This window comes from Scatophagus argus, chromosome 4 (assembly GCF_020382885.2).
Source record: "Scatophagus argus isolate fScaArg1 chromosome 4, fScaArg1.pri, whole genome shotgun sequence".
NCBI classification, from domain to species: Eukaryota; Metazoa; Chordata; class Actinopteri; family Scatophagidae; genus Scatophagus; species Scatophagus argus.
This window is the reverse complement of record NC_058496.1, coordinates 17,156,833-17,182,448: the sequence shown is the minus strand read 5'-3', so window position 1 is coordinate 17,182,448 and position 25,616 is coordinate 17,156,833. Positions and strand designations below refer to the sequence as shown.

The window sequence follows — 25,616 nt, the reverse complement described above, 5'->3', positions numbered from 1 at the left end:
TCTTGGAGATTTATGGAGTTTGCTGATAAACAGATTGCTTTACTTGTTGCTAAACTACAGTAAATAAGTTGTGAAAACCACAGCTCGCTACTGAATATTAACTTATGCTGAATCAGTGAAGTAAGACAAATGGCAATTCACTCATGCTCACGAATAGGATCTAAGACTAGGAAAATGGGATGTACTGAGGATGTACTAAACTGGAATCAGCCAGTGATAATCTTTAATAATAATAATAATAATCTATTACTCTGCATAGTGGATCAACAACATTTTACATAAGTATGATTATTACTTGCAGCCCCGTAAATAACAATTTGTTGGCGTTGCAAAATGTTTGTATCTTGTTTTCTGAGCTGCAGTGTTGAATATTAATGTAGAATCAGATCAGGCTGAATAACTTCATTTATATCTAATTCAAATAGGTTTTATCCAGGTGTCCGTCTCCACCTCTGATGTCTATGAACCATGTTTGAAAAATAGGAGAGTGTTAAACAAGTATAAAGAAACAGCAAAGGCTTGAAGGGAACAAAAGAGACATGAGGAGAGAGATGCAGAGAGCTGGAAAGCAGTGATATCTGTTGAAGTAAGCAGCAACTGAACTTGTCTCTGTGCTTACAAACAAAAGCCCTGCTCATCCAGACTCAAATTATAAAATGTTGAAAGATCACAGCATGAAATTGGTTTCTCTTACCCTCTTTCACCCCTTTTTCCCTCTCTTTGTGTATCAAGCTTTCAAACAGTTTTCCTCTTTATAAGGCTTTTTTCATGCTATTCTCAGAAAAATAAAAGCCAGACATTTCTGTATTCACCCATCGTGCTCCCTACATGAGAGCTTCTTTGGGGATCCTCTGTCTTCCTCAGCAGTGTGTGTGTGTGTGTGTGTGGACACGTATTCCTGTAGTTGTGGACACAAACATCTGTTTATACAGTCACATTGTGGGGACCCGCCTTACTTATGAGGACAAAATGCAAGTAAATCCATCCATTTTCTATACCGCTTATCCGTCAGGGTCGCGGGGGAGCTGGAGTCTATCCCAGCTGACTACGGGCGAGAGGCAGGGTACACCCTGGACTGGTCGCCAGTCAATCGCATGGCCAACACACAAAGACAAACAACCACACACTCTCACACTCACACCTAGGGGCAATTTAGAGTAGCCAATTAACCTAACGTGCATGTTTTTGGTATTGTGGGAGGAAGCCGGAGTACCCGGAGAAAACCCACGCAGGCACAGGGAGAACATGCAAACTCCACATAGACCGGGATTCGAACCCCTCTTGCTATGAGGCGACAATGCTAACCACTGCACCACCGTGCCGCCCTGCAAGTAAATCATTAAATATTAAGGTGAAGACTTGCTTGAAGCTGAGGCTGATCTTATGTTTGGGCAAGTAAGGTTTACGGTCATGGTCAGGTGGTGGTTAAGCCTCCAGGAAATAAATGTAAGTCTATGTAATATCCCCAAAAGTGATGGAAGCAAGACTGTGTAGAATGTGTGTGTGTGTGTGTAGAATTTAAAGAGTACATGATTCAGATGCAAGAATCACAGACTGACCTTTTCTTGTGCTTGCGCTCATCCTTCCTCTTACGTTTTAAACTTGAAGAGCTGGTGAGATGAAAGAGAAAAGAATCATAAGCAAGGAGTATTAAGACTGTCAAAGTCTGTACATACAGCCTGTTCTCTCACTGATACTACATGCCGGAAAGGGAACTGGATTTTAAGTTGGAATTCCAGCAATCTTAAATAACGTCAAATGTTGAACCACATTTATGATGCAAATTTATCCAAGTGAGAACTGTTTTCCTTTAAACATTGCTCTTTTATCAAAACATTTTAACCAGTAGAACTTACTGACACACAACCTCAAAACATGCAAAAATTACTCACAAGACCTTGCAATAAACAGATACGTACCTGTGTTTTGACTTTTTTGAGGTATACCTGGAATAAGGCAAAAATATGATTTTGGTTACCTAAAAATAAATGTCACACCATTTTGCAACTATTGTCATAGAAAGCAAGAACTACCTATGCCGTTTGCTTTTCTTGGAGCTTTTCTTCTTCTTCTTTTTCTTCTTCCTCAGTGGCGAGAGGCTGCGGGAAGGAGACCTACAGCAGGAGAACAAGTAAACATGAACTCTAGCAAGAACCCAGACATTCTTTTGTACAGCTCTAAATTTATTTATTTTGGGAAACATGACAAAAGGTGGCTAACAATACACCTCACTGCAGAGTCATCTCATTTTGGGAACTGACCTTTTCCTTTTCCTCTTCCTTTGGGACTTTCTCTTCTTCTTCTTCCCCTTGGGCCGAGGAGAGAGTTCCTCATCAAAGGAGGGGCTGCAAACAGAGACATAGGAGACTCCTCTGTATTCACTCCATTGATAGAATATGATATGTGAAATCTCAGCTGCTGAGTGTTAAAGGAATAGTTCACTCAAATTGCAGTATTTTTTTTTCCCTTTACTAGTATTATCCATCCCGCAGATAGTTATTGTTTTATTTTTCCCAGTTTTGGTATATCCATGCCTGAAAATTCTGCTCCCACTCCACTGCAATGGTATTGCAATAACAGTGTGAAACTGCCTCTATGAAAGTCTTTTGTCCAAAACTATTTGCAGTAAAATAACAGCACAAGTGGGGTGAAATAATCCTCATGACTCATCACTGGCATCTCACAACTGCACATAAATGCACTCTGATTGATCCTGACAAAAATAAGTAAGATTATCTGTGAGCCAAATGTCCCATATGAGCTGATCCCATCACAACAGGATGATGAAATCCTATCCAGACTGGTACAAAGCACAGAGCAGATCACATGCCAGTGAACTTCCCTGAAGTCAAGACTGATGAGAGCACAAGATAGATGTGTGATAGAACCACTGCCAGTGTACATAGCTGACGACTTCACAGGAGTCATATCAGGGTCCTTTGATATGATTCATGTCTACTGGCTACTGACTACTGAATCTGTTTTCTTTTTTCCCTTTCTATCTGTTCTTGAAACATACCGTTTGACACCGTATAGTCGGACATTAAATAGTTAGATAACTGGCCTGAATTGGCCTGATAAATGCATGATTTGATTATTTCAGCAGTGAGCGTACATTTTAAATTTGTTTTGAATTGGTCTAATAATTTGAAATTCTTTATTTCTGACACTGATACTGAACCTTCATGTTAATTTTGTTAGACTAACAAAATATGTTCAGCAAAATGTTGGAGAGAAGAGTTTTTAATCTTAACGGAGTACTCCACTTCAGTACTTCAGTTGGCGTGCTTGTAAGAGTCATTTTATTAATGTCTGTGAATTGTTTGAACCTTTCTCCAGAGCAAGAACTTTAAAGTAAGTTTTTAAAACGATCAAAATCATTAGTTGAGGACAACTTTTCCTGACTGAAGTACAAAACCTACTGAACCCTACACTTCTCACAATGACAAGCATCTTTCTCCTCCTCTCAAACTGCTCGCCTCTGGTTTGTGAGGCAGAATTTCTGTTAAAAAATTTTTAGCCCAACGTGAGATCACTGAAGTGAATTTGCTGAGACTTGACAAAGCTCCAGCAGAACCACAGAATGTGTTATGCATTTGTTTTGACAGACTGAGACTAAGAGTGTATTTTGCATCATCACATGCTGTGATCTATTTTCCAGTTGACACAGCCCTTTTGCAAATAGCACCACTGCATCTATATGAACCAAAAAAGCAGCCAACTCAAAGATTTTACCATCTATCACATCAACTTGGGTGTAGAAAATGACAGAAGGCATGTCAAACTGGTCCACAGGAGGGCCGGTGTGGCTGCAGGTTTTCTTTCCAACCAAGTAGCAGCACACCAGACTTGACTCATTTAATCAACTGATCTCCGTCTTCAGACAGTTGATTGGTCAAACGGTGTGCTCTTGGTTGGTTGGCACAAAAACCTGCAGCCACTGCGGCCCTCCTGTGGACCAGTTTGACATATGTGCTAGACAAAAGTATCCAGACATTCCTCTTTATGGTGCAGTTTTTCAGGGGTTGGGCCCCTCAATTCCAGTGAAGGGAAATCTTAATGCTTCGGCATACCAAGACATTTTGGACATTGCTATGCTTCCACCTTTGTGGCAACAGTTTGGGGAAGGCCCGTTTCTGTTCCAGCATGACTGTGCCCCAGTGCACAAAGCAAAGTCCATAAAGACATGGTTGGATGAGTTTGGTGTGGAAGAACTTGCCCTCACAGAGTCCTGACCTCAATCCATCAAACATCTTTGGGATGAACTGAAACAGGGATTGCAAGCCAGGACTTTCCGTCCAACATTAGTGTCTGATCTCACAAACGCTCTACTGCATGAATGGGAAAAAATTCCCACAGAAACACTCCAAAATCTTCTGGAAAGCCTTGCCAGAAGAGTGGAAGCTGTTATAGCTGCAAAACTAGAAAACAATGTCATTAAAAGTGTAACGGTCAGGTGCCTTTGTACATACAGCGTATTTTGCCCTCCGTCCATTTTTCTTTTCAAGTGTAAATTCACCATTATAAAGAAAAGAAACTTGTCAGATTCCATCTGTTGACCAGCTTGATTGCCGTCCAGAGGTCCACTTCCTTTGCTCTCTGAAAATGACGATGTGATAAAGGAGATGACGGCCTTTGAAGCACCACAGGCTCACTGAATGAATCTTTCAAGTACAGACAGACTGAAATTCATAAGAAGCAAAGAGGAGGATGTGAGCGAGCATGTAGGCTGATACAATAAAGGAGAGATGTGCAAGAAGATGCTTTTGACTGCAAGTCATGCAGCTTCACCTTGGCTTTGATAATGAGGATGAAAATAAGATTTATTGGAAAAAGCTCTAAATGGTGTAATTTAAATCAGAGGTGATGTGAATTTGATGGAGTATTTGCATCAGTAATGGTAGGGTAGTAAATAAGGCAGAGGAAGGAGCTGGCATTGATACATGAGGCATTACAGAAAAAGTATTAAGGTACATGCAGCAAAGACCTGTTCTATGAATTTACAAATAAATGTGAATGATGTACCCATCCACTCATTTTTAGCCATCAGATATTAGAGTTTATCACAGCAATCAAAGCAACATGTTACCTGTAAAATCTCAAGCAGCATTTTTTTTTTAACTATTTATGATCTTGTTGTGATTTTTCATTGTAATCTGCTGTCAAGACAAACCACTTGACCTTCACTTTCTTTTCCCCCAGTCAAAGGAGAAACTACCTTTAATCCAAATCCATCTTCCTAAGTACATATTTCCAAAATGCATTACGAAGAATCCTTTCATTCAATTCTTTTTGTTAGTGCCCTCATTCAGGAACTGTTTTTCATTGTATGGCTAAAGTCATTCAATTAGGTCATTTTTTTCAGCTATTCACAGATATGAAAATGGGCTTAGGGAACTCGTGACTGGAGTTTTTTGTTTTTTTCTGATTTTTTTTATATTTAAAGATATTTACAGCGTAACATAATCAGATCTGCAACAGGTCATTCTATACTGATTTCGACCACAGTTGTCTCCATGTTTGTTTCATCGTGGCTCTGGTACAGTTAAAAAATTTGGGTGTGGTGGAGTGTGAAAAAATGCTTCATTAGCCGGCTGATGTGCCCTTGAGCAAGGCACTTAACCCCCCAATATGCCCCCTGGGCGCTTGATGCTGCCCACTGCTCCTGTGTGTGTTTCACTGCATGTAATTTGCAGGGTGTTGCATGTGTGTGTTCAACTAAGGATGGGATAAATGCAGAAGACGAATTCAGTGTGTGTATGTAAAAATATATATACTGTCAATAAAGCTGATTCTTCTTCTTCTTCTTTAGCTTCATGCTATTAAAGCTTTTTATTTTTTCAACCTGAGTCATCAGTAATCACTTGAATTTCCCTCAGGATCAATAAAGTATCTATCTATCCATCCATCCATCCATCCATCAGAATTGATCCATACAGTGACAAAGTGCACTCCTGCTTTATGTATGCAACCACAGAGCTCAGGAAACTATGAGCTGGTTTCACTGGATGCAGGAGACTGTCTTGCTATAATAAATGGCCCTGCTTGGTGTAGTCGGCAGTTTGGGAGCATTAGGAAGTGAAATGCATTAAGGCTGATTAGACAGACCAAGCCCAAGTACCCTCTCCTGGTAATGAGAACACTTTGTCACTCATTAACACCTCTACCGCCCTAGCCTTGTAGAAAGAGAGCACGAAGCAAGCATTTGCATTTTTTCCTTGCCAGCAGAAACAGTTTCTTTTGATGAAGCAGAGAGAATGAAAGGCAGAATGAGAGAGCAGTCAATTGCCAGCCTCACTTGGAATGGTGATTGTGCAAAACAATGGTGTATGAAAAAGGAATTTGGGGACATCTGATGAGAATATGCTCAATGCTGAATGCAGCCTATTTTCCTGAAGAGCTTTTTTTTTTCACTGCCACAATCATGCACAGATAACTTAAATAGATATGTAACTACATTACAGATATGTCATTATATTGACAAAAAAAATGCATCATTTGCTTAATGTGAGGCACTGTACTTCGTTCGATGATGATGATCAGGTGGATTTCTTATGTTTCTAGCGGAGTTCAGGCAGGGTTTTTAGGTAATTAAATGTTTTCACTGATTCAACAGAACCTAAGGGAAATGGTTCCTTGTGATTTCATGTGATAATTAACAGTGCTTGGTCAGCTAAAGTGGGCTGCTGCTGTCCAATTAGTAAAGATAAAAATCAAAAGAAGCAACGTCTTTCTCAACTGACACTTTTCTCAGGCAGCAACTAGCTGTGCTTTGTAACTGAGACAAAGAAATAAATCCAGCTCATTAGCCACGTTTTACCAAGTGGAAATTAATCAACACAAACCCAGTGTTTTTCATGCATTTCTTCTATTCTTGGTCACACTGTTCCATCACTTATTTGCTGGTAGCCAGGGAACCTTGGTGGCTGTGAAGCTCAATCATTACTGGATGCAGCTGTTGTTCTTGTGACTCAGATTCTCCTCCTGTCAGCTGACTTTATGGTCAGAGTTGACCAAAAACAGTTGTGTGCTTTTGTGGTGTTTATTACTCTTGACAAACAGATCTTCACATACATGCCTACAATCTTATGTTTACAGGTTACACTGTGTTTTAGAAACATTATGATTGTGATCAGTGATTTCCAGAAAGGATCAGTATTCAGAACACAGCGAATTAGGGTGTAGTCTAAATCAGTGTGTTTTATAATTAATTTTTTTCTAGTACTGTCTAGTGCTATCACATACAAGACTTTGTATGGTCTGGTGCCAGGGTGTATACCCAAACATGAAAGGCATTTAAGAGTCAAAAATTTTTTGTATTTTAACTACTCCTATTTGAGTTGTTTACACATACATACCAAAAAATGAACTTTTAATTATTTCTACATTCATTCGTTCATTCGTTTTTTGATCATCCTTCCTTGTGGCTGCTTTACCTTTATGGAAGTTACTCGAGCACTGGAGCACCCATATGGCCAACACATATGAGAGGTGTGTATGTGCTCAGTGTTTCTCTCACTCCACACCTTCTGCTAATTCAAGACCCTTACAGCTGACATCTAGTCAATGGTCTTAATATCCTTTCTTAAGGAATAAAACTTACAAGGTGTGCTGGATCACTTTATGCAAGATGTCTTGTGATGCTTCAGTGCTTCAGTTTCAAACGACTTTGTATATCTTGCTGCCATGGTGTTAGTGAACAGAGAAATCCTCCAGTGTAATTTCAACTCACAGAAGGATAAAAAATACCATAAATCCTTTTTTTAAAATAAGTTGTCTTTTCTTACACACGCAAACCGCGTGATTATCAGGAGGCTGCACGCTTGGATGTTCTCTGTGCTCTGTGAAAAGCAGCCGCTGGGTAAAGTTCATCCAAAGAGAAGCGATTCATGTTTTCTCTCTAACACACCTCAGATGCGGCTTCAGTTGTGTTTCACATATCACTGGCTGCTTCTCTGCTATGTGACTGCAAAGGCTTTGAAGGTGTCAGATTAATTAAGAGGTTTCTTTAAAAAAAAAATCTTGCCTGAATTGATTTTCCTCACCTCAGCATAAGGAGCCCGAAAATTATTCTTGGTGTGTTAAGGAGACTTTTGGTGCAAGGTGTTGGTGAAAAGATCTGAATGACAAAGTGTGGAATTTCTCGTGTTTGTATTTCTCTACTGGGCCCAACCCGATAAGACTATTTACATTTCCAGCACCACAATATAGAGATTAGCTCTGTTTACCCTCTGAGAATCAAGCCCTGAAGGAGTTTCTTTGCACTATTAAAATCCTTTATCACCACCACTTAAATCTACAAAAGGAACTGCAAAAACAAATAATTTAAACTTAAAACTATTCATTGGAAGTGAGCAAGATATAGCGTAATATGTCTTCACCAAAGCTCTGATGGCTCCATGATTAAACTGGAATAAATAGTCAGTATACAGTAGAATATATACAGTGCTTTCCATACAAATTAATGTGAGGAGACCTCGAGTGGATGCACTAAAAACTCAAGGAAAGACAAGTGAATAAAAGTTAATGTAGATGGTGATAAAAGTCTGCAAATACAAATATGATGGGCTTTCCAATAGCAGATTGAGTGCATCCATCAGCAGAGAGCCTCAGACAACCCTCACCAACCCTCACCCGCTGCCAGACAACAACGCACTGCAATAGTGGCTAAGCTGACAAAATTCAAGATCCTCTCCTCTCTCAGAGCAGATTGTAAGTTTTTGGACCCAGCCAAGGCTGTGCAATATGTGAACAAAAGAAGGAGAATGACCATACCTCATCACCCACAGTACGGATCTCATCACATATCCTGAATTATGGGATTATTTAAAATAAAAAGTTATAACATCAGAGGACTCCACAGCCCTATCCAAAGAAAAAATGCAAGACGAGCCGGATCACAAATTGCATGCGAAGTGGTGGAGTAGTGGCCTCAAGGCACAAAGTCCTGAGCACAAAGGCCAAGACAAGCGAGACAGAGAATATATATATATATATTTCTGTGTTACCAAATTCAAACATTGCACAGCCCACTTAATTTCCTTACAAAGTCAGATGAAATCACTTGAACTGAACACAGACACCTTCTCTGATGATGAACAGCTAAAGCACTACCTAAAAGTCATTATGTAAAATAGCCGAATTATGCCAGTCAAAGCCTATATAGATACCTATACTGGCCTCTATTGTAACAGATCTTTGCATGTTAACAACCGTTTTGGCCACATGAGTGAGGAAGACCACTGCCCATATAATACATCTGCATCAAACTGGATTTAATAACACGAGATATTGTAGAAACAATTTCTATAAGCTACTAAATCTAATAACACACTTGTAAGACTTTGAAGGTAATGCATTCAGTTTGTATTCATACTTGGTAACTAGCTCAAACATGTGGAAGGAATTCAAACAGACACATATGGTATTGCCAGGTATTTTTGAACAACAAAAATGATGGCAAACATGGGTCCAACACACTTAAGCAAATGCTGGAGAAATTGTGGAGCACAAACAGGCAATCATTTCCACATACTCTTGTCATGCTCTAAACTAAGACTTTTCTGGGTGGTATATTTACATCTTAGAGAGGTATTCCATAATGACATCCCTCAAAACCTACAGATTGCCTCATTAGGGCTAAAGCCTTAAACTATAGAGACAAGGGCTGCAAATTATTTATTGCGGATCTTACTAACCACAGCAAATAAATATATGGCAATTAACTGGCCAAAACCTGAGTCACCCACATCCAGTATGTGATCAGGGAGGATCAGGGAGGATCAGGAATAGCTATAACAGAGAACCTACTGTTATGGTTAGAAAGGAACACATTTGATAAGAGGAAGAGTTCCATAATGAGCTTATTGATGCACTGACATCCTCATCTCATAGTATGGATAGACTGATGCAGCAATGACCCAGTTTTCACATGGGCTTGTTAAAGTTGTGCAAACCCTAACCTCCCATCCCTCTACATAGTAGATAGAGGAGGATCACAATAATAAACTTCATTTATATAAGTGGGGAAGGCGTGGAGGTGGATGTATAATTATTTTATTTTATTAATAATCCAAATATTTAGTATCCTCATGGTTCCTTATTTATTGATCTATTTTTTGCATATTGTTTTGTACTGTTTCATTGATTTATCCCAGTATAATTATGTCAATATGCAAAGCTGTGATGGATAATAATAATAATCATCGACATCAGAAATGCTTCAGTGTGACCAACAATCCTACTACTTTGAAGGACATTGGTTTCTCATGTTTGACCTTTGAGATCAGAAAACTTCTTAATTAGCTCCTGCTTCGCAACTGTAAATGCATAAAGACTTTCTCACCTCCTGACCCGGCGATGACTGTGGCGTTTACGTCCTTTTCCTTTGATGCAGCCAGCTCTGTCTGCGGACACCGTGGCGTCCGCTGCTTTCTTCTCATTGGTCTTGAGTGGCTGGCAAGCTGTTGTCTCTAAACTGTGAGAGACGCAAAATGAAAAAAGAAGAAGAATATGGTTTAGTTTCCATCTCTTGTGTCTTCTCTTGAGAACTTTTAAAAAGTTATTTTTTCTTGTTGTCCACGCGGTTAATGCTTCCATCATACGATAGAGAGGAGGATTTCGCATGCTTGGTTAGCCTTATTCCCTCTGGTCTACTGGATATGTGTTTTATTCCCCTCCATTTCTCCCTGCCAGCCATTCTGCGGGAAAACTGGGGTTCGGCCATTTACCATTCAAATCGAGGTGTCAATTGGAATGTAGTTATTTACATGCTTCAGTTGTCCTGACATTTTGGGAAATGGTGTTTTCTATCTCGTGTTGGGCAGATGCAGCCACGGGAGATGGAATAGCTGAAGCTCTCCTCAAATTTTTTTGGTATTTCTGATAAAGCAGTGCTGATACATTTTTATTTATTAACATATTAACACAGACATAAATGCAACAGTCAGAAAACACTAGCAGCCTCCCTTGTGTTTGAAGATATTATGTGCCGATTTAAATTATTTTTGGCTTCCAAATAGTGCTTCTATAAGTCAGGTGATTAGTCATTTCACCTGAAACTCACCAAAATCTTCAACCACAGTCAAAAGCTGCAGAACGAATGACTAAATAAACTGAATGATTAGATGTGAGCACACAGTTCTAGCCCTGCTTATTATCCTGTTTTAGTCATGGGAGATTTGAGCGTAATTACACATTCTCCTCTTCTTCAAGTTGCTCCCGTCTGATTGTAATGAGAAGATAATCAGAGCCAGAGATTAGGCCGTCAATGCTGCCTCCACCTCCTCTTCCCCCAGCGACAAGCAGGCAGGAGCCGTCGCCTTCTATCTTCCTCACCTTCAATTTCCTCTGCTTCTCTGCATTAGAGGGAGTGCCCCCAGCAGGGAACTAATAATGTAAAACGGCAGACCTGGTGCTCCAACATGACCGAGTGTTTGAAAGGTGACAGGGGAGATAAACACAACCACCGGAAGGATCATAAATCTAATCAAGGGGGATGATGGGAAAGAAACCTTCAAATATCCTGGTAATTTTGTCTGATTCTCACCTAGTGTTGTTGAACATGCAAATGAACCTCATTGCGCAATGTTTTTTGTTTTCGTTATTTTCTAAACTTTAGTCTGTTTTCACCTCATTTTAAGTTTGTTTGTTGGTAAATAACTTTGAAACTGTCTCATGTATGAATTGTGCTTAATAAACAAAACAAAGTAGCCTCGCCTGCTAATTGATTTGCAACTGAGTGTATATCCCCAACCCTGCAAAGGAAGAAACTCTTTCATGCTGACAACATCCAAAAAAGTACACATACAAAGCAATCAGTAAGCACACAGGACCCTATGCAGCCTTGTGGCATGGACATCATTTGCTAGTCTCATGTCCATCATCCAATCATAAGTGACAACGATGTGCCTGTAATGCTGAGATCAGACTACAACATGCTACATGACTTTACATCAAAGAACAGAGTGTTTGTCTCTACATAAATGCCAACATGGCAAAGTGAAAAACGAATGATGTTGGTGTTGTCACACTGAGGACACAAAGGAGGTGGAAGCACCCCGATAGGTCAGATCTCACGTGAGCAGTATCCTGGCTGCCTTGTCATGGTAACAATTTAATGGCCTAACTTTTTTCTGCATACACCAACAATAAGCACTGCATCTTACACTGCTGCCAGCTTTCAGCAGTTTAACCTCCTCCACCACCCCTGCTTCCTCTTGTATTAGCATTTAGATTTATATGAAATTCAATACTTTTTTCTACAGCTGTGATGTTCAATTTATGTGCATCTGGAAAGAACACAGAAACCATCTGAGACCAGTCAACCATGTCACTCCCTCAGCAGACATCCTCGAAGACTTGATTCCACTCTACAGCTGGCCAATAAAACACCAAATTCTTTTATGTTCATTCAGTGTTTTACTTATCCGATTTTTAAGACAAACATTTGGCAAAATCCCATTCAGTTCACAGCTCTAATGCAGTCTTTAGTTGTATGCAGAGGTCCTGGCTACTGAACATGTTTAGCAAAAGATATTGATATTACAGCCAGTGGTAACAGATCCTGTCAGGATCTGAACAATATAAGCAATTTTCTTGACATGGAAACATTTGTGCTTTTGAACGCTGTTGGAAAGTGACTTGAAGATCCTTTAACTGTGCCCCTCTCTGCTTCTTTGTCATGTGCTGTCACACTAAGAGCTGATCTTGATGAGTTCTAAATAAAATTGATTTCACCATCACGGATGCGCATTCCCTTGATCTGGCCCTGCGATTTATGGCTCAAACTTTCCAAGCTATAAGCATCTGGATTTATGGCAGGCTGTTTGTACCTGTCTGACAAAACCCCTTCACTCACTCTCCCACACACGTACACACATGCGTACAACTCTCCGTCTCTCAAGCACGGACAGCCCTTTTGTCATCATAATTCATAACCAGGCAGTGGTTGAACGTATTTAAAGGGACAATTCAAAGCACCAAGGTAGCAAAAAGCTTAAAACCAATGCAAATACTGAGCGGATTAAGTGAGAGTACTTCATGACGAAGAATTATGTGGACACTAATCCTCCAAATCCTGACTGGATTTGTTTACCATAAAACAGGTAAAATTGAGTCATAGGCTGAGATCAGCTCTAATGCAATCCCTGCTGAAATTTGACATGATGGAAATGCCTCTTATTGAAAGCATTGTCTATGAACAACAACGCTGCAGATACAGGTAGTATCACACTGTCTGGAATTTTCCTTATGTTTTTTAGTATTTGTCTCGTACTGTACATGTTCTATGCTTCAGCACTGCTTGCTTGGTGATGATTCTAGCATTGGAGGCTAAGACGAGTGACCACGCTGTGATTGGCTCTTGTTTCCGTCTTTGTCACAGAGGGAACGTCTCACTCCTCTCAACGTGGGGGCTCCTCTGCCCCGCCATACACCTCTGCTGTTCACTGTCACGTAGATGGGAAACAAGTACTGACAGACGGTGTGCAAAAACACACTGCAAACAGGAAGACAGCACTTTTTACAAGCTGGTGAAGATGTTATTTTCGCCTCATTTTGGATGGAGAGATCTTAGCAGTGCAGGGTGTGTGTGTGTGTGTGTTGGCGACTGATGCCTCAATTCATTTAATCAACAATGTTTTTTGCAAACCAGAGGATGTGTGATGTGTGTGAAGATTTGGGACAAAAAACATGTAAATTTGACAGCAGACACTGGGGTTTGTCTCTCGCATGTTGTTAGTTTAAGGCTACAGAAAAACTTGCTTACAGAATAAACATGTTTGATTGTCAATGAATGAAACCAGGCATCAAAATACTCAAACTCACAATGGATTGATTCTACCAACAGGCCTGTGTATTTTGTGTGCCACAAAGTATCAGAAAGTCATACCAATACACTGACTCATACATTGCTTTAGTAAAATGAAAATGGGCACTGTAGTTTATTTTGAGTCAATCCTAAATATACCATCCAATTGCCTAAATGCACAGTAGAAAAGGGTCCATAAAAAATACACTATTTACATTGGTGTACTGTATGGTTGAAAAATTATTTCTAAAGTCTACAATGCCCTGTTGTTTCAGGAAATTATTTATTCCTAGATAAAAGTATTTATTTGTTTGTTTTTAATTATTTACAGAAGCAACAGCGTGGAGAGGTAAAAGGAAAGTAGGAAAGTATTGATATATGGACCAAGAATTTTTTTTTTAAACAATTGTTTTGTTGGCAAATTGTTGGCAAAATCTGAAATATAAAATCTTCCCCTTTAAAATAAATTAAATCACCATGAAAATGTTACTCATGTTTTTGCTTCCATTTGTAGGGAAGACAAAACAAAATTTCATTTTAAACATGATTTGTCATGTTGATTCATTCAAAATGTAATGCACACGTGCATGCAATACATGTGACTGAAAAAAAGTGTGAGAAAAGTGTGACTGAAACATAGGCAGGTGTGGTTCATAATGTACGTGCGTGCAGGACTGCAGAGGTGTCACTTTATCAACGGGCCTATTTGGCCCCAAAAAAAAGAAAAGCAGGACATGTGTAACCATCCGCGTGTCTGTTGAAACTCCAGCTCTGTGCTCAGATATACATAAAATGTCACTGACTACCAGAGCCGCAGGGGATCATCATAGTTTGTGTACAGTTTCATTGTCCACACCCCATTTACGACATTAAATTGAGATAAACTGCAACAGTATCTGCCAGGATCTGGACTGTAATCTGCCAGCTGTGTTACACAGCAGCTTGTTGTTGGAGGGCTCAGACTCACATCAGCTGACATCGTACAGGTGTGTAATAAGCATGCAGGCAGGCATTAAACTAACCAGCAAAACAGTCAGACACAGCTACGGTTTTCACATCGAAAATGTGTCCAAATCACACCGGCGATTAACACAGATTGTATTCTCAGCTGCCTCAGTTACATTCTGCAAGAGATGTTTGCATCTGCACTCATCTGCTATTTGAAATTAAACATTTAGTCAAAGTGTGTGAAGAAAACTGCTGACAGTTTGCTTCAGCAGGCCTCCTGGGGCCTTCAAGGGTGTGCTGGATGAGTGCAGAGGATCTATGGGGACGCAACAAAATGCACAGCACTCAAATGCAACCTTTTCCTTCTAACGCTTGAGTCTACAGATACCCCGCTGTGACAGAATGAGATCGGAGAAGATAGAGTTAAGACACACTCGAGGGGCATTTGTACATTTTCTATTCCTTGATCTCATCTGTATCATCCTGAAAGCACAGACAAATGCACTCCCTCTCTGTTGTGTTTTGCTCTCTCAGCATAAAGAGTCAGAATGAGTGAACAACAAACAAAAAAGATCAGTTTTTGTACTGTATTCAAATGAATAGATTGTAAAGAATTTGCGAATCATTGGCGTGTTTCATACAATGTTCCAGCGTTTTAGGTTCTAAGTTATCAGCAGTATCTAATCATGATCATCTTTGTAGTGTCTTGGACACACTAGATACAAGATATGTGACTTTTTTATTTTCCATGATTTCATTTTGAAAACACTGATACGGATTCAAGCCTTCAGGAATCCATTTTAGTTGCCATGCCACCCTCACAGGTGGTCTGTCCTGCTGAGCGCTGAGAACACTCGCACCTAATAGAGCAAGTGAATAACAAACTGTGGCAAACAAGAAAAGGCAGAATCAATACAGCTAACCCTACAGCAAAAACAGGAAAACAACTTCAGGCGATCGATGGATGATACATCACTTCGACGAGTCCTAACAGCAGAATGGAAACCCTAATGCCAAAGAAAATCTTCCATCTTCTGTTTTCTTCCAAGATTTGTAAAGCAACTTAAAGTTGTTGCGTTGGGAATATCTACGGATCAAGTTTTGGCCACCTTTGTGACGGTTGACATTATGCTGCAGTTAAAGTATACTGGAAAGAAAGATTTCCTCGGAGTGTCATTAGTTTGTACAGTGGAGCCCTCCAAACATCCTGATTATTCAAAGTAGAGGGTTGCTAAATTGTTCAAATTAGCACTTAAGGAGCTCTGTTCTGTTTCAAGTTTGTAAACACGTCAAGGCTATCAAAGCTGATAATGGGGACTGAGGAAGCACTTGCATGACCTTCACCCTCTGAGGAGAAATTTGTGTAAGTGACTAAGACGACTTTTATTTTTTTCTCAACCATTGCAACAGATGATTTAAGAGTTCCCCAGACACTCGTGAGGTTCACAGAGGCTAATAAACTTTCCATTATCCCTGTCAGAGCCACCAGGAACAATTGATTATCGTTATTATAGGAGTGATGATAGTTGAGATAATTACCAGGGAAAGACATGATCTACTACCACAATTAAAACCCAAACAGGGTGGTCCCAAGGCACTTTGCTTTCATTTACACCAAGAGCGTTTATCCAACTTTCAGACTCGAGTCAAGAACAACTTTATCACCAGCCAAAGGATGCAAGCGAGCAATTAAGCCCACACAAAGTGAATGAAACGCATCTCTCACAAGGCTACCTCTTAAGGCCCTCAAAACCTGTTCAAACTTTTCAGGGCAAAGTGGATATTTTCGGGAGAAGTACTACTGATAAAATGTTGAGAGATTTTGAGGCAGTAATTCAGCTGAGGGCCCACACAAACATGGGCATGCAATCGAGCAGCCCATATGCAAAACATCCTCCCACTTGATCACTAAAGCTGTCATCAAAACGTCTTCCGCACTACGAGCTTGAGATTCATGACATGACATTCAGAAATTTAAGAGGTACCAAAATTTAAATGAATCTCTCAATATTTATTTAAGTATAATACACTGTATCTGACTACTGTACACTTACGTTGCCATGAAATTAATCCAGTTTGTTTTGCCACGGTTGTGAAAAACACTCTGGGGGTTGTCCTGTCACCTGGAACAAGTCTGTTAATATGCTCTTTCTTTGCTTATGGGTAAGAAAATCACCTCATGTACTGTATTCCCTCCCCAGAGGAGGTGTGTTTTGTTTTTTGGGTTTTTTTTTCTTTGTTTTGTTATATATTTTTTTTCCCTCTCCAAAACGTACGCAGGTGGATAATAGATTTTTGGTGATGTTCCTGCTGCCAGAATAAATTGCAAGGATGGATGCTAATCCTTTTGGGCGGCTGAGATCAGTCCCAACTTGGCCGCCTCCTCTTCCTTACAATGCATGATGGGAAGGCAGCATGACAGAAGAGAACATCAAAGATTTAATAGCTGTTCAGCCCCAGTTGGAAGGTATCAGTGGCTCCAGGCAATTTCCTGTCTTCACTAGTTTGCTCCAAATCTCACATCCAACTTCAGCATTAAGCTGTGACAGTACATTAGGCTGTGATAATGTAATGGTGAGAATGAATGTTCTGCTTTCTATTTTAATTTCAAGGTTCATGATTTATCTGTAAATGAATTATCAAAATTTTGTACCAAAGAGCTTCATATATTGTATCAATAAACAATAGCGGAAAGTAACTAAGTACGTTTTCTCAAGTACTGTACTGTTTTGTGGTCCTTTACTTGAGTATTTCCATTATACACTTCTACATCACTTCTTTTCAAAGGAAAATATTATAGTTTTTATTTAACATTCATTTACAGCTATAATTATAAATATCCCACATAAACATAACACATAAAGACACAAGATAGGCTTCAAAATAAAGATTTGCATTTGTGGCTTGTTAGCAGTCAGAGAGAGATCTGCTGTCTAAAGATTTCACAAAACAAAAGGTCTAAAAATACAATTGAGGGGCCCTCGGCAAAATTATCTTTTAAATTGACAAACAACATATGTGCATTTCATGACACAATACAAATGGGATCAAACAATTATTTAGTCATTAACTACCATACATACTTTTTATGAAATAAGGTCCCATGGTGGTCCACCAGAAGGGAAAGGACTTCAGCCTTGCTATGCAAACTTATCTTCTTTCTCAGTCCCTATGCTGGGAACCACTTTATTACCAAACCATATATAAAAAGGTTAAAATTATAGTAAAATACTGCTGACACATTGATGCATTGCTGTGAACCACCTATTAATGTCATATATGTCAGGTAAGTGTACTTTTTGATTCTGATTCTTTTGTACTTTTACTTCTGATTTAAAATGCAGGACTTAGCTTGCATTAAAGTAATTTTACACTGTGATACTTTTGATCATTGTGATCATTTTAACATTTGAATACTTCTTGTACCATTTTCACTGAACTAAATGTGCTTTGCTAAAATCAAAGTAGATTGTTTGTACAGCCTATGTATAGCTGACCTTGTGGGTTTTTGATTACATTTGGAGAACAACTAGCCATGATTTTTTTTCCCAATCAGAATGACTACATTGTTGAAGCTGAACGTCCTCACCTCACTATCAGCCAATCAGCAACAGCAAGCCCTTTTCCCCTTCCAGTGGGGGAGTACGCTGCAAGCCATATTGACTTTGAAGACAAGTGAGGTTGGTTTATTCAATTATGGTGTCCTGATGATAAAATGGGAGCAACATAATGGCTTGATTAATTTCCTTATCATGGTGAGCACAAAGAGTAATTACAACCAAATCCACCGCTTGGTGAACCACACATCAATCAAATTAAAGCAGTCGCCACTCGGCAGCAATCACTTTCAAACAGAACAAATGAGTCGACTGGCCCAGACCTTCCGCCTCCAGCCAGGGAAGTGTTTACCTGAGAACTGGAACTCCGAGCAAAGGTTATTCAGGGTGACTGGAAAGCTCTGATGCCTCTCATGCTTTACCATTACAGAGAGTAGAGTCGCAGAGCCAAGCTCGTCTGAAAAACAGACAAACTGAAGACAAAGTCTGCCTCTGTTCTGAAGGTATTTCCAGGACAAACGCTGCAGTCTTTTCAGTGTGCTGCATGACAAAGATTTTTAACTTGTTTCCCAAGTTGTGACTCTTCTTCTGAATCCAAACAAATGACAATAACAACAACCTCATTCATGTTGCACTTCATCAAAACCGGAGTTAAATACAGCCTTAGATTGGATCTTTACAGAGTGTTTCCTGCATGCTATCATTTAGCTTACATAAAGGAGGTCGTCCACAGTTAGAAACCGATATTATAAGTGCAACACAGAGTTTTTTTTCTTTACTTTACACAGAATAGGGTCCCGAAGACAATGTTTGTAGTTGTCACTACAGTTGTGCCGAGGACTTACCACCCACTTAAATGAATGACTTCTAAGCAATAATTTTATAGTTATAGTTATAGTTGTTTTTGTGACAGTCGTTTTAAAATTTCAGTGAGACACAAATGTAAACAATATAAATTCAATAAATTCAAACTACTCTATTCCTGACTCTAGTCCCCGAGCATTTAGTGTTAAAGTCTCAAAAATATATATTAAAATATCTCTACATGTTCCTCTCCAGAGTTATGCAAATTAGAACTGTAACATCAAGTGGAAGATGAATCCTTTTGGGATATTTTCCATTCAAGCCAGTGACTCATAGCCTAAAGACATCATTTGACTTGGATAAACCTGCTGGTTGTCATGAGTGCTTTTTATTTGCCTACCCTCTGTAGAGCTCAAATCAAATGAAATCACATTGCTAGTTGTCAGATCCACAAGTGCTGTTAGAGTTGTGGTTCATTATAGGAGCCACTACAGACTGAGAGGAGGGCAGAACTTGTGGGAAGAGAATGTTGAGGAATGTCAACATTTGAATGACGTCTTCATTCGATATGCTGTCGCTGCACAGAGTTTGCGATTTGAGTAGAAGATGTCTTACTGGATGGTGACATGCCAGATATGGTCACATGTGTGCGTCAGTGCTGTCTGTCTGCTTATATTTTCCCAAAGTGAGCTCATGTCAGAGTTAAGGCAGCACTTCTCTTCTGGGGCGCTGAAGAAAAACATAGCAAAATTCCCTGCATCCTCTGCTTTACGTTTCATTCCTGTTACAAGCCAATATGGCCTGAAAAGCAAAACATCAGGCAAAGTTTATTCCAGTGTGGAGCGTGCAGCCAAAGCTAACAGAGTAATCTGCAGAAGTCCAGCTCCAATATCAGAGAAGAGGGATTTTCACATGGGCATAAAGACTACACTCCCAGCAAACAGCAACATGCACAACAAAGCTTGTCTGGCTTTAGATTAGCCATGAAAGCTCATATGAATGCCAACACTGTGGTGCCACCATCATCGCTATAATCATCATCATCATCATCATTATCATTACTGTCATCTTTGTCCTCAGAATCAACTACGAAATTTTACACATTTAGAAGAGGAATAATGCCGGCATGGTCGTCACACGGTCGTCTTAGCCCAGATTGTTGCCATCTAAACTGGTAGTGTTTCTCTTTTTACATGCATCATAAACCTCATATGTGCATCAATTACTTGTTTCCAAATCGAGTTAAAAATGATTAGAGGACTCTTTGTGCAATGGCGGAGGAAGAGGAAGCGAGCATAGTTGGGTTTAATTAGCTGCTTGTGAGGCGCACTTGCTCACCGCACTTCCTCCTGTGTGAAGGAGATTACTGAAGAGCCTTCTGCAGATGCTAATACGTGTGGAGTGCAGCAAGCAATAATCATTGCACATCATGTGTTTAAGCACAACTACCACACCAAGAGAAGAACAGTGTGCCAGGAGGAAGTTACTGAGGAAGAATCCTGTGGTTGGTTGGCAGAAGGTGATCCTGCAAGAGTCTGACCAAATTAGGGGCCAAAGGTTGAGCCTTTCAAAATGAAAAGTGGGAAACAGGCCTCTTATTTTCCCAAATGAAGGCTAATTTTCTCACTAAAACAGCAGCTGACAGATGGGTTCAGGATTGGACGTTTTACTTGCTCCATTTTGAATGGGAGTTTTGGGGCTCGTGTGAAGAAATAGTGTTTTTCTGAGAAACTAAACAAACATTTTAAACTTGGGGAGCAAACCTTTTTTTAATTAATGGAGAGCACAGACCAAACATAAAACTGCCATCTGGCTGAAGCTTAATCAGCCAATTAAGGAAGTAATATTTACCAGCAACTGCAAAGAAAACTGTAAGTAACTTTTTCCATGACACAGACGCTAATTTAGAATCCATGTTGACAGACCAGTGTGCATTAAGGAACTTGTGAGCTGCCTTTTTCCACTTCTGCCTCCAATTATCCACCATCATATTTCCTTGAAGTTGCTCTGTGGGAATAATTCCGAGCATTAAGTTATGGGTTTCAACACATACCTGTCGGTATGCACAGCCTTCAGTGGGTGAGCTGATTGGGACCCTACACTCTGCCAACCAGCCACCACCCTTGTCTTAATGAGCTGCTACAGTTTCACACTAATTTGTGTCAGTAAACATATCAGGTTTGCAGCCAGGCATGACAGCCACAACGAAACTCAATGGGACAATCAATACTTCAGTGTGGGAGAGAGTGAGGGAACTTCTGACAAGATCTGGATGAATGCCAGTAATTAGAAGAACGTGTTGAGAATGGGTCCAACATCTTCTTTTTCTTCAACCTTTTCAACCTCTTCATCCTCATCCGTGACATCCTTTCCTATGCAAACCAGGCATGTGAATTATTCATGAAGGCCTGCTCCTGACCATGTTTCACAGTATCTGTTCCCTTATTAAATAATCAATGTCAGTGGAATAAAAAGTGGACCAGAGTTTAGATAGATAGATAGATAGATAGATTTGATAGACTTTATTGATCCCAGGCTGGGAAATTACAGTGCAGCAGCAGCATTACAGACAGTGACAATACCGTGAAAGAAAAAGAATAACCTATACAAACGAATAACCTATACTGTTAAAATAGCAACTATACAAAGCAATATAAAAATGTATATACCCTACAACAAATTTTTTACGAGTACGTTAAAAACATATAAAGTGCAGTGACCAGAGTTTAGCTGTTAGTGTACAGCGTGATGGCATGTGGCAGGAAAGATTTCCTGCATCTGTCCCTTCGACAGCGGAGCTGCAGCAGCCTGTGGGAGAAGGTGCTCCGCTGTCTGTCTACTGTGTGGTGGAGAGGGTGCTGATCATTGTCCATGATGGATAACAGTTTATTCAGCATCCTCCTCTCCACCACGGTCTCAAAGACTCCAGCCTGAGACCGTGTACAGAGCCAGCCTTGAGTCTTTTGAGACCAAAGAAAAATGTTTCCCCTCCTTTTTAATGCCTGTTGATAGATATACAGCAGCATATCAATCACAGCAGCAGTGTGCAACCTGGCATGGAGGGGTTTAAGTTTAAAACCATGTAACATGTGGAGCAGTGTTACATAAATTCCAGAAAGTAGCTGATAATGAGGTTGAAGATTGGATTCATGAACTCTTTTGGTTCTTATACCTAAAATTGACTATGAGAGACAGCTTTCTTAAAAACCAAAACACAAGTCCAGGACAGCACCAAAAACAAAAAGTTAAATATGCCGCACATTCACTGACATGAGCCCTCAAGCTGCATAAATAGCATCATAAACTTTTATGTTCCACACCAATTGGAATTACATGACACCTGTCTTTTCTCCCCCTCACCTGTGCTCGTTAGTTTTCACTCTATGCACTCTGTCTCATCATGCTGGTTTCGGCGCAGAGACATAAACCATCCCCACGATCCTTTCTTGTGTTCTCATCACTGCTCCATCTTTGCTACCTACCAGGTGTGGTGCGTAAGGCAGATGGAGTCGCAGCACCCAACAGATCCAGCATGATCTACCATCTTTTTGATGCTATAAATGTACCTTAGTGGATGTCGTCATCTGCAGTCATCTGCCAGCTCACTCCCCACTCCACTCAGGCCTTGTTTGTATCAGGCCTCCAAAGCTCATTTCGCCTTCGTTCCTGTGCAGTTTTAACCTTCTGTCTCTGTCTATTTGTGTCTCGTCCAAGAAGCTGAGTCTTGGTTTTTTGTGAGTATAGCATAACTACACGCACACACACACACACACACTGTCTGTATAGTGTATTAAAGTCAGGACCTCCTCCCACTTCAGCTTCTGTACCCTGTGGGCTGTTACATGGGCCATGGGTATCACATCCTCAGTGTAATCTCTCTTACTCCACCTCTCTGCTTTCCTGTTCTTTATTCTCTTGTATTCTCCATCCCTCTCTATATCGGTAGTATATTTCCACTCATATCTCACTCGAGTGTCTTTGGTGAAACAGTTTTGAGTTTTATCATCTCCATCACTTCCTGACACCCCACTGTGTCCACTGCTCAAACACAACGCCATCCGATGGGAGTGATCCTCGCATGCACTGCTGACAGGTATTTGCGGAACAATCATTACCATGCTGCCCACTCTGCATGCACAGGACTTTGTGCAGGCGTCTGTTACAAGCGTGTCATATCACTCTTGGCTCACGAAGAGAGTTACATTAGCTATGCAACCTGGCATTCACATCTAAAATAATCATCTTAAAAATGGAGCAAGGCATGCAGAATGTGACGACAACAGAGAGCAATCAAGACACCCGCTGACTTCCCCTTCCTCCACCCACCACGTCTATACCCGATGCTAATCAGTGTGGGTGCTGGTGGCTGACTTGATCTGATTTTGAGACATAAATGCTGTAAGCCTTTAAAAGACAAGCAGAGCAGCCGACACAATATGCTGTAATCCGAGGTGACAGGTGGTCCAGTGATCAGTCTTTTTCTGAAAAGTTTATGAGCAAGAGAAACTCATTCCTATCAGTCGAGACTTCCCTTTGAGAGCGGGTCTCCCTGTACTCTTTTAAGGACTCTACAAAGTGAAAGTTTCATTTTGTCATTGCCTCTGTTGCTATGACTACTTTGAATTGATTGAACTACTAGCCTATAAGACAGACCACGATAAAATTCACCAGGACCTTAACCCTGCCTAGAGGTCAGGCAAGCCTAAAGATAATAATCTGCTTCGTTTGATCATTGCTTTGGTGTTTTTAAACTAATGTAGGTTATGAAAGTAAAGCCCTGCTTAAAATGTTTAAATTGGTGAAGAAATGATTCGTCAATAAATACTTTTTGACACATATTCAGCAATTCTCAGTAATGGGGCCTTGCTGTTTTTCTTCATCTTATGTGATGCCTGAATATCTTGGGATTTGCATTGTTGCTTGGACAAAACAAGACATTTATCTTGACATCACCTGCGCTGAGAAATTATCTGCAGATTCTCATTTTCCATTACCCCATGCAGATATCAACCACAATTTTAGGCATTTTTCCTCTTTACAACTGGTCCAGCAGAGGTGGATACCAGATGGAAAATTAACTACCTATCTGGTCTCTTGGTGAATTTGAGAGATTTGTGTTGCAGCCTGACATCATGATGACATCATGATGAGACAGGAGTTCACCATGACATATTGTACATTTGAAATCCCTCTGCTACCCACTGTTTGTTGGCTGTCTGTGTACCCCACAAAGAACAAACAGAAATGTTACTGAATCGTAATTTGGCCAAATGAAGAGACATCATCTCAAATTAATTTTCAAGTTTTTTTTAACATTTTAAATTAGGTTCTTTTTTGTAACACCTAAAATTTTCTGTCAGTAACAATGCATCTGCTTGAGCAAAACCCAACCTTTGAAAAACATGTTGATCCCAGTAAACACGAAACTTTTATGCCACCATAAAAATCAAACAAGTTCAGTGACACACAGCAGTTTTAATCCATACCAAAACAACAGTGTTCCGCACGGCTTTACTTCCTCCCCAGAGCGTTTCTAACCCTTCCCACCGATGGCTGGAGGTGACCTCAGTACATGTTGGTACACATAATTACCATTTCCCTACAGGGGAATTGGTGATCAATGACAGAGTGACCTTCGCCTCCATATGCACCTCCTTCAAAGTCAGATAATGAATTGGTTCATCTCACCTCCCCTACTGTCCGTGTTATTTAGAGGGCCATCTGAGGGAGTCCATTACCTTTTAATGGAAAGGAGGTTCATTCAATTTGCTGGCACCCCAATAAGAAGTTCTGTATGGATGCACGGCAAGCGAATTATTCCATTATCTTTAATGTGTGAGAAGGCAAAAGCATCAAGATCCTGAAGGGATTTATTTAGCTACATAACTTGTTCCTCAACACGAAGCAAAGAGAGTAAATAAAAAGTCACAAACACACTCCCTCATGCTTATTCATGGCATTATTACATTCTTTAAATGCAGTTTAAGTTATTTTGAATTTGATTACGTCTGATTTTTTTATGAAGAAAAAATGTTACCTGCTCAACATCAGATTTTTTTTACATTATTAATATGTATTATTAATATTATTATTATTATTTTACATGATGTCAACCAAATTAAAGTCACTTATTTGACTGCTATTGTTGCAGCTTTGTTTTGCAAATGTTTTCTGTACCTTCAACGTGTTTGTTGTGCTAAAAAGAGGCTAATGTATTTTTTGTCCAGACATGCAAATGTCCACTGACCAGACCAGAACACTGTCTTTATTTTCTCTTTATTCCAGGTGGGAGGCTGATTTGACAAACAGAAAACTGTAATGACATTTAATTGAAAAGCACTACAGCCACGTGGTTTAAAATGATTGGTTTAATTAAAGAGGCTTCTTATATTTGGCTTAAACCTTATTAAAGGATAATCCCCATCAAAGTCAAAGGTGGCATTTAAAGGATTCACCATGCAGCGCAGTCAGACTGCCTGCACTATAACTGTATGAAT

General features: G+C 39.9%; 1 long non-coding RNA gene across 1 annotated transcript; it reads right to left on the bottom strand.

Annotated features, from left to right (window-relative positions):
• Positions 1-1,920: 1,920 nt before the first annotated feature.
• Positions 1,921-10,473, bottom strand: LOC124057392. Its single transcript, XR_006843104.1, has 4 exons — positions 10,346-10,473; positions 2,262-2,345; positions 2,034-2,114; positions 1,921-1,946 (listed from the first exon to the last, which is right to left on the bottom strand). It is a non-coding gene; the product is annotated as an uncharacterized LOC124057392 (long non-coding RNA).
• Positions 10,474-25,616: the final 15,143 nt, after the last annotated feature.